Raw genomic sequence first — 13400 nt, forward strand, 5'->3', positions numbered from 1 at the left:
CAAAGTGCAGCCTGGGGTGCTCATCAGGGCAGGGGGTGGCAGAGCATCTCCCCGAAGGCAGAAGGCAGATCCTGGTGCCGAGGATCTGGTGTCACGTAAAGAGTGGGGCTCAATCATGAAATCAGAAGTCCCCTGAATGGGAAGGGACTGGGTCATCTGGTCCCGCCTAGTCCAATATGGTGCGCCCTCGACATGTGTGGCTTTGAGCACTGGAAGTGTGGCTGGTCTGAACTGATGTGCTGCAGGTGTAAGATACAAACCAGCTTTCAAACCTGACATGAGAAAAATGTAAAAATGGCCTTGTTAAAAACTTTCCTATTCATTATATGTTGAAAGGATAATATACTGTATAAATGGCACTCAATGAGATAAGTTATTAAATTTTACATATTTCTTTTTACTTTTTAAATATGGCTACTACACCATTTATTTTAAAACATATTTTTATTGACTTCAGAGAGGAAGGGAGAGGGAGAGAGAGGTAGAAACATCAATGATAAGAGAAAATCATTGATTAGCTGCCTCCTGCATGCCCCCTACTGGAGATCAAGCCCACAACCTGGGCATGTGCCCTTGACTGGGGTCAAACCTGGGGCCTTCAGTCTGCAGGTCAAAGCTCTATTCACTGAGCCAAAGCAGCTAGGGCACTACTAGACCACTTAAAGTTCTATATGGGGCTCACGTTGTATTTCTATGAGGCATCTCTGGTTCAGTCCAACCCTCTCATTTACAGATGAGGAGACCGACGCCCCTTCTGTGCTAGAGAAGAGTTTCTAAGGCCGCGTGCCCAGTTGGGAGGGAGCAGGGGCAGCTGGAAGAGTCACAGGTTGTTTCGCTGCATCAGTTATTTCTGCATGAACTATGGTGGGGTGGAGAGAGGGAGGGCATGGTCAACTACCCCAATCGTTGAAACCAGCAGTCTCATTTGGCCTGGGTTTGGGACTTGGAATACATTTGAAATGGAGGCCTCGTATCCTTCTTTGAGGCAGGTGGCATGGCCCTGCCCATGAAGCCCATCTCCCTGGAAGAATGTCTCTGTGGGGGGCTATGGCCTTGTGGGGCAAGGGGTCCTCTCCCCACATGGTTTTGGCCCGGGCAGCCCAGGCAGGACATGGCAGAAGAACTGGCAGGCAGTTTAGAGAGCTCTCCCCTAGCTGCCACTATGTCATCGGTGTTGAGCAGAGCTTGCCAGAGTCTGGGCAGCCCCCTAACGCTGCAGGACTCAGCACCACTTGAAATGATTCTGCAAGGACTCTTTTTTTTTTTAATTTTAAGGTCAGTTTTTTAAGTTCACTGATGAAAGCTTTCAGAAGAATATTCTCCTGAAAATGATTTTTTCTTAGAAAAAGAAAGAAAGGAAAATCAACCCCCTCTCAGCATAGCCACAGATGCTGTGGCAGTCAGGCCTCTGCAGAGAGGATGGTGCATCAGTGGGTCAAGTCGCTCTGGATCAGCCGGACTGTGGTCTGGATCGTCCTCATCTTCCAGCTCCAACTCATCCATTTCCTGGAACAAAGACTCATCTCCCTGCACAGTGTTTCCAGCATCCTCTGAGAACCAGATATCAGCTGTGTCCAGATTATGATCGTTTCAGGTCGCTGTTTACCACTTACTTTATTTTTTTCCTGTTTGTTCTTCTTTTTAATTTCCAAGGGTTCTGCATCAAACTCGGCTTTCCAACGTAAGATATTCTCAATTGTAACAGGAGTGCTGTGAAACAATTGCCTTTAAGCTTCTTCTCCTTTTTTCTTTTCGTTTCTTTTCTCCTTCTCTTCTAGTTTTTATTTGACCCACTATTTCATTTCATGTTTCCTGCAGAGCTGTCACTAAAGGGAAGATCATCACCATATGCAAGGACTTCTGGAGCGTGTCCTCTGTACCTTGGCCCAGAAAAGGAGAGGCCACAGTTCCTGGGCTCTGGGACTATGGTCACAAAATAACCAACTAGACATGGAACAACTCAAGAACAATGACAGACACAGCAAAGGTTAAGTCCCAGGCGGGCAGCCCAGACTGCAGTTGAGATGTGGTGGGTGCTGTGGTCAGGAAGACAGCTTGGTTTAGTGAAAACCTGGCCTGGAGCCCTGCATAGTCCGAGTAGAGCCCTGCTGCTACCACACTCTGCTCTCATTGTCCTCATTTGCTCAATGGGATCACACCTGCCAACTGGCTCCCACTCTCCAGCGTGGCAGGTGTGAGGGGAGTGCCACACGTGGCCAGGACGGGGTGCCGCCTGGGGCAGGAAGTGGTGTGAGCAGCTAAGGGTGCCTGTGAGGGAGGCTGGCCATGTAACTTATCTTCTAAAAGGCAATGCTTTGGAGGGTGAAAGTGGATGCCATTAAGATGAAAATTGGGACAAGAAATGGAGACAAAGACTATTCTATGCAGACAGGTCGTAGGGCTCTCTCTTGGGAAGAGGCCAGAAGGCGGAGCTGAGACTAAGTCTTCTGGCTTGAGAGGCCAGGAGATGGGGGGTGAGGGGAGGTAGGGGTCAGAGCAAAGAGGAGTTTTGGGAGAGCAGTGACTCAGACAGAAGCAGGAAGGCAGGTAGTGAGGGAGTGCTAGGCCTGGAGCCCAGAGTGGGACCACCCTGATGCAGGACACCTGTCTCCCAGGGCTACAGGGAACTGGAAATGACAAGGTGGCGGGAGCCGTGAAGTGAGGCCAGCCAGCAAGGCACTTCTGTTCTCAATACTGACAACAGGCGAGCCTTTCTGTGGGTGCCCCTGGCTGCCGGCGGTGGAAAGCCTGCTGTTTGGAACCCCACAAGGGAGTCTAAGATCACTGCCAAGCCTAGTCACTGGCCAGGCCCTTGAGTGGTCCCCACCTCACCCCTGCCCCCGGGCCTCCAGCCCTGCCCCCACCATGAACAATGGGCTCTGTTGAGCCAGCAGTTCCTGGGCAGCAGGAAGTCCTGGGTCCAAGCCCCACGGAGGAACAGAGCCTCTGTGACCTCTGAGCTGGGAGCTCAAAGGGGCCATTCTCGCGGGTGTGGGCCCGGGGGCGGGAGCGGCGCTGTGGCTTGGCCCCTGGAGAAACATGACTGGCCCAGTGTTCCGGCCTTTGCCCCGCGGCTCTCTCGGTTGCATCTGCTGACCTCATGGGATTGTCCTTCGAGTCTGTCTTGGCCGCTGTGCAAGGCTGAGGAGACAGAGCCTTTTCTTCCCTCACAGCTGCGTCTGCGGGTCAGGTGGTGGGCCCTGGTGGCACGGAGTCTTTCCTGCTGCCTCCTGCACATCCCATGCGCCTTCTTCTGCTGGTGGTCCCCACAGACTCCCACTGGGGCCTTCTGCCAGGTAAGGTGGTGACACCTCCTCACAGGCCCCAGGGATCTGGTCTGCGTGCTGTCTCTTCTGTGGCCACCACTCACCCTGTGGGCTGGATCCCACTTCACACACTCATTTAACAAACGCAGACAGGCAGCCCGGATGCCAGACATTGTCCAGGCGCCCAGGGACTGGACCTCACCCCGAGGGAGAGGTGCTGTGTCTTCCTCAGGGGATGCCCACCTCAGGCCCTTGGTCCCCCTTGGCCTTTGGTCCTCCTTGGCCCTTGGTCCCCCTTGGCTCTTGGCCCTCCTTGGCTGCCTTTAACTGGCTCGAGGGCAGGTCCTCAGAGCTCTCTGTGTGAAGGCTGTGGACGAGATGACCTGCACAGCTTGGAGAGTCTCTGGGACTCCATGCTTGGGGCACTGCTCTGCTCTGTAAGCAAGACAGGCCTGGGCCCATCTTTCGGAGTGTCCTCTTCATTGCCTCACTGGTCCCAGGAGAACCGTTCTGTGTCTTTCCCTCACGCATGGATTCCTAGAGTTCAGGCCGCAGGGGGCACCCCATGTTCTAAGGGTGCCAGGGTTGGGTTGAGTCATGTCTGTAAGCCATATAGACCCAGCGATGACTGTGATGAAGGAAGAAGTTTATGTTTAGAGTTCCCTAAAAACAGGAGACACAAAGGCCACACAGGGTCACACGGAGGCACCGGGTTGGCCAGGAGGCAGAGGAAGAGAGGGGAACGCATGGGTGGGAGACTTGTTGTGGTTTCCCAGGACAGAAGGAGGCAAGGCAGGGTTAGCAGGTTGGTTGGTTGGAATGATTTCATGGTCTGTGGGCACAGGGGTTGTCTCGAGTCCTCAGGTACATGGCCCTGGGGTGACTGGGGTAGGGGCATAGTGGCCCAAAGTTGAAGTCAAGAGCCCAATAAAGGGGGAGCTTGGGGGTGTGGGCCCTGGATTGGTTGGTTTGCTAATCCCGGGAGGGGCAATCCCTCCAGTGTTGATTGACCCCAAGATGACAAAGCATCAAACACAGAAATTAGAAAATGTGATTATTATTACCCTTTGTCTCTTTGCAAAATCCTAGAGCGATTCTGACCATTCTGCTGTGATTACCTCCAACAACACGTTTTCTCCGCCTTTTGGGGTCTGGCTCAAATATCAAAGCCTCCTCCAGGAAGTCTCTTCTCATCTCATCCCGGGGCCCCCCAAATGGAATCATCCCCTTCTCTGCCTGCCCCCCTGTAGCACCCACTGTTCCACACCACAGCTTGGGGGCTATGTGTTTGCCTCCTCCCAGGAGTCATGAGATCCTGGAGAAGTCACCTTATCTTTTATTCCTACCAGTGCCTGCCATGGGCCTGGCGCCCCGGAAAGGTAGTACAGAGCACTGAACGGACAGAGATGGCAGGCCATGAGGATGGGCCCAGGCTCAAGGGGTTCACTGCATCTCAGGGGAACTCTGGAGCATGTCTGCTGTCTTGGTGCCCCCCACCCCCGAAAAAATGCAGGAGACATAAGCGTGGGGACCCAGCAGGGACTTCCATGCTCATTCCTGACACCACCAGCGAGCATTTCTGTGGGTGCCTCTGGTTGCTGATCACTGTGCCTGGAGGGATCCTGATTCTAGTGCTTGTGAGTTCATGGGCTTCAACCCCTGAACTTGTTTTTGTTTGGTTAATCCTCATCTGAAGATATTTTCCCATTGCTTTTTCAGAGAGAGTGGAAGGTAGGGAGACAAAGAGAGGGAAAGAGAGAGAGAAACATTGATGTGAGAGTGACGCATTGATTACTTGTCTCCCCGCAACCCAGGTACCTACGTGCCCTTGACTGGGAATCGAACCTGAGACCCTTTGGCGTGCAGGCTGACGCTCTAACCACTGGGCAATACCTCCAGGGCATCAGCCCCTGAATTTTTATACAAAATAGGTACGTGCATTTTCCTAGGGTAGAGGATCCAGTACATTAGTCTGATGAACGGTGGTCCCTGTCAAGGCCATGGTCCGAGCTGGTGTCTGGAAGCCTTCCGCTGCCTGCCTCTGCGTCACTCCTGCTGAACACCCACTTTCTTCATGGGCCCTGCCTCTGTGCCCTTCCTTTCCTCACAGCCCGGCCTCCCAGGTCCCCTTGCAGGTGGCGTGTCCTTGTCTCCAAGCCTGATGCTGGCCATGGGGTGGGCGCGATTGAAGTAGTTCCAGGTCACTGCCCTGCCATGGCTTCTGGGACTCCAATCTTGTGTCCCATGCTGTTCTGTGTGCCACAGACCCATCAGGTACCTTCTCTGGTGCTCCCAGTGCTCTCGTGTAGGGCACCTTGCTACCCCCTCACCTCCCTCCTGCTGCCCTGGCCAGGAGCTGCCGGGAGACTTTGCTGACACCAACAGTTACGACAATGACAACAGCAGCATCTGCCATAGCCGTGGTTATTGTGTATCAGCAGCAATGAGAGCAGCAGTGCTACCAAGAAGAACATGGTAAAGCTGAATTCACGGAGCGCTTACCCTGTGTTTGCATATGTTCACTTTCTCGTTTGGTTCTCACAGCAGCCTCATGAGACAGGAACTGTTATCTTTCCCATCCCCACTTTCCATAAGGAAACAGAGGCACGGAGCAGTCAGACTACTCACCCAAGGCCACACAGATAGTCAGTGCAGAGACAGAATTTGGGTGTCTGACTCTAAGGGTCACACCCACAGCCCCCGCCCACCTGCGTTCCTGAGCCCAGGGGTGCCCTCGCTCCCCGTCCTTCTGCCTCGAAGCACCCACCACACAGGATTGCCATTGTCTCCAGAGTGTGTGCCCCCCGAGGGCAGGGCCCAGCTCACTCTTGTCCTCCATCGTCACTCCAGAGCCTGGCACAGCAGATGCCCCAATAGATGGGGTTAGTGGAACACCGCCTGGGTCTTGTCTGGTTCTGTGGTGAGGAGCGGCCTTGAACTTGGCCCGTGCCTGAGTGTCAATGAGCAGCTGACAGGCTGCCCTGCCCTGCCAGCTCCCCCGCCACCCCAGTGCCCAGAGGAGCCTGGGAGAGCAGGGAGGTGGTGATGACAGTAACGAGCGTGTCACAGGCAACCCTTCTCCGGCTTGTGGTGCTGAACCTCGATGGGAAGTGACGTCTCCTCTTGTGTCTTGACCTCTCTCTGCTTCTTCCCTGGGGACTCAGAGCCAGAAGCTGATTGGGAAGGACAGGCCTAGTTCCACTGGAACAAACATGCCAGGGAAAGGGCACCGTAACCTCTCCCTGCAGGACACGACACTGTGCCAGCCGGCTGTTCTGATGAAGAGGGCTGCCCAGGCCTGGGGGTTGCTGATGGGGCCTGCAGAGGCCTCTCAGTTGGGGCCTGGGCTCAAGGGCTGGGCGGCCTCTCCACTTTCCCAATTCTAAGAGCCTTTGTCCTGGTGGCTTCTCTTCTCCCCCTCAGATCACAGGAGTGAAGCGGGGGGGACTCTGGGTCCCAGTCTGACTGAATCTGGCTTCCAGGGGAGGCACTGATGCTTTTGCCCCAAGCCTACGCTTTGGGGGCCCTGGGAGCAACCTCTGGAGACCTCATCCCAGGATCCCCAGCTTTTAGAGAAACCAGAAAGTACAGCCAGGCAGGGACAGGTCCGAGGGGACAGACACAGCCAGGCAGGGACAGGTCCCAGAGGGCAGACACAGCCAGGCAGGGACAGATCCCAGAGGGCAGACACAGTCAGGCAGGGACAGGTCCCAGGGGGCAGACACAGTCAGGCAGGGTCAGGTCAGAGGGGGCAGACACAGCCAGGCAGGGACAGGTCCCAGAGGGCAGACACAGCCAGGCAGGGACAGGTCTGAGGGGGCAGACACAGCTAGGCAGGGTCAGGTCAGAGGGGGCAGACACAGCCAGGCAGGGACAGGTCCCAGAGGGCAGACACAGCCGGGCAGGGACAGTTCCAAGGGGGCAGAAGTATATGGAGAGTGCGAGCCTCAGGAGCTCTTAAGTTGAAATGACCAGGAGGGTCTTCAAACCACCCTTCGAATCTGGATGCACTAGAAGCTGTTTAAAGCATCAAATCAGAGCTGACACTCATTGCAGCACCAGAACTGGTGTTCCCACAGGCTCTCCTGGGCTCTGACTCCTGTCCTTTTAAAACCCACTGCTTTTGTTGGTTCACCTGTCAAGCCCTTGACCCACTGAGTGTTTGTGACGACTGCGGGGCATGCAGCACCACCAGGCACCAGCTGGAAAGACAAGATGTGTGGATGCATTTGCCCAGCAGCAAACAGGGAACCGGCCGTCTGGAAGGGAGTGTGGGGTAGTGGGGTGACCTGCACAGGGTGCTGCCTGGACAGGCAGATGGCATTGGGAGGAGACAGAGAAGGGAGGGGCCCTATGGGCTGGGGTGCGGGGAGGGTCACGCAGAGGGGTCTAGAAGGATGCAGCTCTGTGAACAGGAGGTCAGAGCCCCGGTTTACATGGAATCGCACCATGTGGCTCGGGGCCACCATGACCACCAGCTCTAGTCTGGCCAAGATCTTGCTATCGCCATAGCACCTGGCACAGTGCTGCCACGCGCGGGTGCCCACCCAGACTTAGAGAGAACAGTGGACAGGGAGACAGGGTGCCCAGTATTCCCCTGCCCCCTCACCCCCCCTCCCATATGCCCAGCACTGTTCACTGCAGCGAACATGAGAGAAAAGCACTGTGCACGTAGAGCTTCCAGCAACCTTTGTCACAGGTCCCAGCCTTCAGTCTCATCTATAAAATGAGACTTTCTCCCCCAAGGCCTTCAGTGCAGTGGGGCTTACAGCTGTGAGCCGGGCTGGCTGCGGCTGTGGAAGGAAAGCAGGAGACCCATCTGTCCTGGGGACACCCACCACCACCACCGACATAGGAGAACTTGGAGCAGCCCAGCTGCCTGTGGCCACCCAAGTGCCCCCGAGGGCTGGGTGATCACTTCAGGCGGGGCCTCCCCCATGCTCACGTCACACCCCCCCCTGCGTCTTGGAGTCCTGCTCCGGCTCCACTTTGCCCCGGGGCATAGTGACCAGGCCCGGGCCTGAGTGGGTGAGCCACGTCCGGGCCGTTTCCAATCCATCGGCTCTGGCCTCCGCTGGAGACCAAACACCGAAGCAATTATTGTTTAATTTCAAGTGAAAGGAGCGCGGCAGGAGACATGGGGTGACCTTTGCTGTGCGTGAATCTATAGATAGAGATATACAGACACTGGAATTTATTTCCCCGAGGACAGAAGTGCCAGGCGCTGCCAGCTGGGTCTGTGCTTGGAGCCGTGTTTGCATACAGTGCTATGTGTAATTTATTTCCCCAGGGAAGACCGGCGAGGATGGTGCATCTGAATCTTTGTAGAGGTTTCTTTTTTTAAAAAAGAAACCAGTCCAACCTCACACCAAAGGGAAGATTGTCTCCTGCAGCCGTTGCTGTATTTGACTGGGGCTTTTGAACTTCACGATGTCTCTGAAGAGGGTTTGGACTCTGGTCTCTGCAAATCCCCTGGGGCCCCACCGCCACTTTCTGTCATAGTCCTGGGTGGGGCGGGGTAGCAGGGGGCTACAGAATGCCTGAGGCCGAGGACACCCACCGCAGGTTGGCCCTGCCTCACACGGCCCTTCTGGGAGGCTCCCCTGACAGCTCAGTGACCTTGCCTGTTCTCCGCATGAGCTAGCTTTGGCCGTGTTAGGAACCTCACGCTGCTTGCACCCCTTCCCCAAACCCCCCTTCCTCATCCGGAGCCGCCCATGAGCGACGACCCCCCAGTAAATGAGTAGGAGCTACAGCCCCCTGCATCCCTTCCTCCTTGGGGCCCGGAGGCTGGGAGATTAGAAATACTTAGAAGGCATTAGTTCATTAGTTAGCAGATGCAATGCTTACTTTAATTTTGCAAATTCACTAGGCACAAGCACCCACCTACCTGTTCCGGTTGCCATAACAACTTTAAATTTCATTTGTGGTCTCTGCTGGTGTTTTCTCTGTGTGTGTCTGTGTGTTTGTCTGTGGGTAGGTTCTCTGCCCCACCTCCTCTCCCTGCGCCCCTCCCGTGCTGCCTTCTACTCTGTCTCAGTCTCTTTGATGCCTCTCTTCTGTCTTCCATTCCCTCCCAGTGTCTGTCCAGCCCCTTCCCTCGTTGTTGGGGTTCAGGGGGAAGTGTCTCTGTCCAGTGCTGGAACTCCCCAGCCACGGGTTCCCACAGGCCCTCTCAGGCGCTTTAGGCACAAGGGATACGAGGCTGCTGACTTTGTGATGTGGTTGCAGGGACACTGACAAGGGCCTGGGAGCCCAGATATCAACCTGACCCGTGTCACGGTGCCTGAAATGCCCCATTGAGAATCTGTGGCCCTGGTCCCCTTCCTAAAGGAACGGTGAGTGCTTCTGAAGGAATAAGCTGGCAGGAGGCTCTTGTGAGGACCTGGTGGCTGGCCTGGCGGTGCTGCTGGTTTGGGGAAGGTGGGCGGGGGGTGCAGGGGCAGGGACATACTCTCTGAGGTCGCACTGTCCCTCTGCAGACTTCTGTCCAGAAGTCCCCCTCTTTGGCAGGCGCTTGAAATTCAAGCAACCTGTGGGCTTGGGTGCGGGGTGGTGGCTGCCCCAGACTTCTGGACCCAGGGCAAGGTTGGCCGGACACTTGAGTGGCTTCCGTGGGGGCTGCTGAGGAGCAGGGAGACCTGACGGCAGTGGGTCTGGAAAGTGACCTGACAGCAGAGAAGCCCAGGAGCTGCTTCCATCAGGACAGAGACGAGGCCCACAAAGGAGCCTGGAGCTTGGACTAACCATGGGACCCAAGGGCTGAGTCCTGGAGGGAGACTGGAAGGCAGTCATAGGGGGATGTTTTAAGTTGAATTTCCCCCCAAACACACCCTGAGCCAATACTCTGAGTGCAAGTAGTTCATGTAGAAGGTGATCCCAGGTCACACTAATGGGAGGGGAGGGGGGGCAGGGCAGGGAGAAAGCCAATAAAGGACATGCTGTTAAGCAGGTGACATCTGTGGGAAGCTGGGACTCATCCCCGGTGGGGGCTTTGGGGAACATAACACATTGGCGAGAACTTGCACCTGAAGGGTGAGGGAGCAGCCTGACCCCCATGCCTCCAGCATTCTCACGTGGTTGGTGGCTGCTTCCCTGCTTGGTGATCCTCAGGCTCTGGCGAGTTCCTAGGGAAGCTGAGGCTGGAGGCTGTGGGCCTGGGCTGGAGCAGCAGGGCATGGGGGACACGGTAGGAAGCTGACAGCGCCTGCTACGGTCCACCCCTTGCAGGCTCAGCTCCCTCATGTCCAGGTTAACTTTACTGTGTTCACTCTGCTTCTTCCAAATGAGGACTAATTATAATTTATTTTAAAAAAAGACAACCCCAACTGGAGGAGAGTGAGATGGACAGAAGTTGGCTGCTGCAGCTGGTTCAGAGGCTGCACGTGACTCTCACCACATTGCTTTTCTACCACTGATTTCAACTTTTCGCGGGCAGCCAGCATTTCTGCTGTTCTCTGCCTGCCTGGTGGGATGGACCAAGCCATTATCCCCAGGAGGCTGGAGCCCTGGGCCCAGGGACTTTGTCAGGTCACTGGTTGTCACAATTGCCCATTCCTGGTTATCAAGAGATGCTCTAGTGAATCACTTTAGTTTGACATATGCCTTTCTTTCCTCTTATTAGCAGAAGTCCTAATTCCTTATGATAATTGGGGGGCAGTTTCCCTGCCAGTTTGATAACTTCTTTGCCTGCTGGTTCACTGGCATGAAGAGCCATGGGAGACCAGGAAGAGCCCTTACATTGTCCTGTTTGAGGTTCCCCACTCTGCGATCAGATTAACCAGATCCGGGAGTTGCAGGGACAGGACACACAAATTCCCCAAATGCGTCCCTGGGTGTGATGGTGAGAGGGCCCCTTCTCCTGCCAGTCCTTGGTTTTCAGACCCATTTTTTTTGGGGGGGGGGCGCACACAACTCTATTAACTAGTCATTGGTTCAAACAGCATCCTGCATCTTGCACCATGCAGTCCAGGGCTCCATCAGATTGGCAGCTTCTGAGTGATGGGCACATGGCAGGACTTCGAGGCCCTGTGGTCACGCGCTCACTGTCACACCTCTGTTGCTGTAAAGTTAGCCTGAGCCAAGGTGATATTATGCAGGACCTCATAAGAGTAAGTTGGATGCTCTGTGAGCCTTTGCATAGTGGTTCTGACAATGTGGGTCAGAAAGGCAAAGCCTTTCCTAGAAGACGTATCAGTTCAGCAAGAACAAACACATCTTCCAGGGCAGATGGACCTGCATAGTCAGCCTGCCATGAGCTGCTGCTTGTTTTCCTTGAGGGATGGCACTGTATTGAGGGCTCAGCATCTGTTGTGAGGTTTCATGTTAGTCTCTGGAAGTAGCTACATCAACTTTGCAAGAGGGAGTCCATGCTGCCAGGTTCATAGATAGCCTTCTTCATGTTACCATGGCTCCATTCACTGAGATGGTCAAGGGCAGGAGCTGGCTGACCTTTTCAGGATCCTGTCCATTGGGTTGTCAATGTCCCCTCCATGGGGATGCTCTCTAACAGACATTGGGAAAGACCCATATACTTTGTTCCCATCTTCCAATCTTGCTCCTCCAGGCTCCTGTCTGTAACTCACTTTAAGCCATTCCACTGCCCAAAAGTATGTAAATATAACTATAGGCCCTTTCCCCCATCATGTCAGGTTGGTGAACACTGAAGTGTTGGAGGCTCTCCCACTGGGAGGCTTTCCCCCCACTCCTGACTTCCAGGGCCACCTCTGGGTCAGTCTGTAAGGAGACGGTAGTCGACTTTTGATTCACACCAGAACATGGAGTTAACTCATATGTGAACCAGGTCGAGGGGTTTCCTTCTCAAGCAGCAGGTGATGAGGACTCCCCAGAGATATGAGCTGAGAGAAACACATTGTGCAACAGAAGTAGGTGACACGGGATGTGGGTTACCTGTGTGTGCCCTCTGGGCCTGCTTCGGCCTGGTCCTGAATGTGTCATTTCCATTAAATGACAGAATACGTCAGTGTCCACACGCATATGACTTTGTGGACCTAAAAACATCCAGATCATGATGGACAGCTTGTATCATGGTTCTTTGATGTCCCACAGTCAGGTGCTCAGTCCCTGCTGGGGCCCAATAGCCTGCTCTCAGCTGATTGTTGCTGTAGGCAGCATAGCCTTGCTCTAGGATCCTAGGGTTTTATTCTGTGATTTCCCCGAGTAAGCTCACCAGAGACCTCAAACAACATTATTATCTTCCCCAGAGCTTACTAATATCATGGAATCTGCCAGGTCGCATGGTGCCAACCACAGGCCTCTCTCTTCAAGAAGGACATTCAAGACCCATTGATTTGTTTTTTTACTTTGGAGGAAAACACTCAATATGACTGACTGCTGGGCCTTTAAAAACCTTACTGATGTGGCTGGCTCCTGGGTCTTTGTAGGGCTTATCTCTTACCCCGGGTGCACGTGTCTTAGCAACCCTTCTGAGTGCTTGCTCCTTCCTGCTCACCAGACCTGTTACGATGACGTCTCAGTGTAGTGGGCACATGCACTGTTCTGTGGCATGTTCAGAAAAGCAAGGTACCTTTGAACTATATGGTGACAGAGAGCAGAAGAGCTAAATTGATCTGGGGCAAGACCATTAAAATGTAAGCTGTGCATTCCAAGTGACTGCAAACTTGTTTTGATCCTCCTCGGAAGGGACTGAAAAAAATGCACTCACACCACATCAAGAACCATACACGTAAATGTCAGAGGCTGTGCCAATCTGTTCTACTAAGGATACTTGGAAAAGAGTTGCAGTTGAGGCTCCCACTTGATTAAATTGTAGTAGTCTATTGTCATGTTTATGACCCATCTGAATCTGAATTTGTTGATGAATGAAATGGGGGTAATGGGGATACGATGGGGACCACTGCCTTGTAACCTTTAAGCCTTTGAAGGTGACACTAGTCTCTATCATTCCATCTAAGGGGCAGTATTGCTTCAGGTTTACTCTCTTGGCCTAGTGTATGTGTGTGTCTGTATGTATGTGTGAATGTGTGCTGTGTTTGAGTGTGTGTGGTTATGAGTGTATATGTGAGTATGGGAATAAGTGTGAATGTGTGCTGTGTTTGAGATGTGTGTGGTTATGAGTGTATACGTGAGTATGGGAATAAGTGTGAATGTGTG

General features: G+C 53.9%; 1 pseudogene; it reads right to left on the bottom strand.

The window, feature by feature from the left end:
* Positions 1–1362: 1362 nt before the first annotated feature.
* On the bottom strand, positions 1363–1848 carry LOC102428227 (annotated as a pseudogene).
* Between the last annotated feature and the right edge of the window lie 11552 nt (positions 1849–13400).

Source organism: Myotis lucifugus, unplaced genomic scaffold, assembly GCF_000147115.1.
Source record: "Myotis lucifugus unplaced genomic scaffold, Myoluc2.0 scaffold_445, whole genome shotgun sequence".
NCBI lineage: Eukaryota > Metazoa > Chordata > Mammalia > Chiroptera > Vespertilionidae > Myotis > Myotis lucifugus.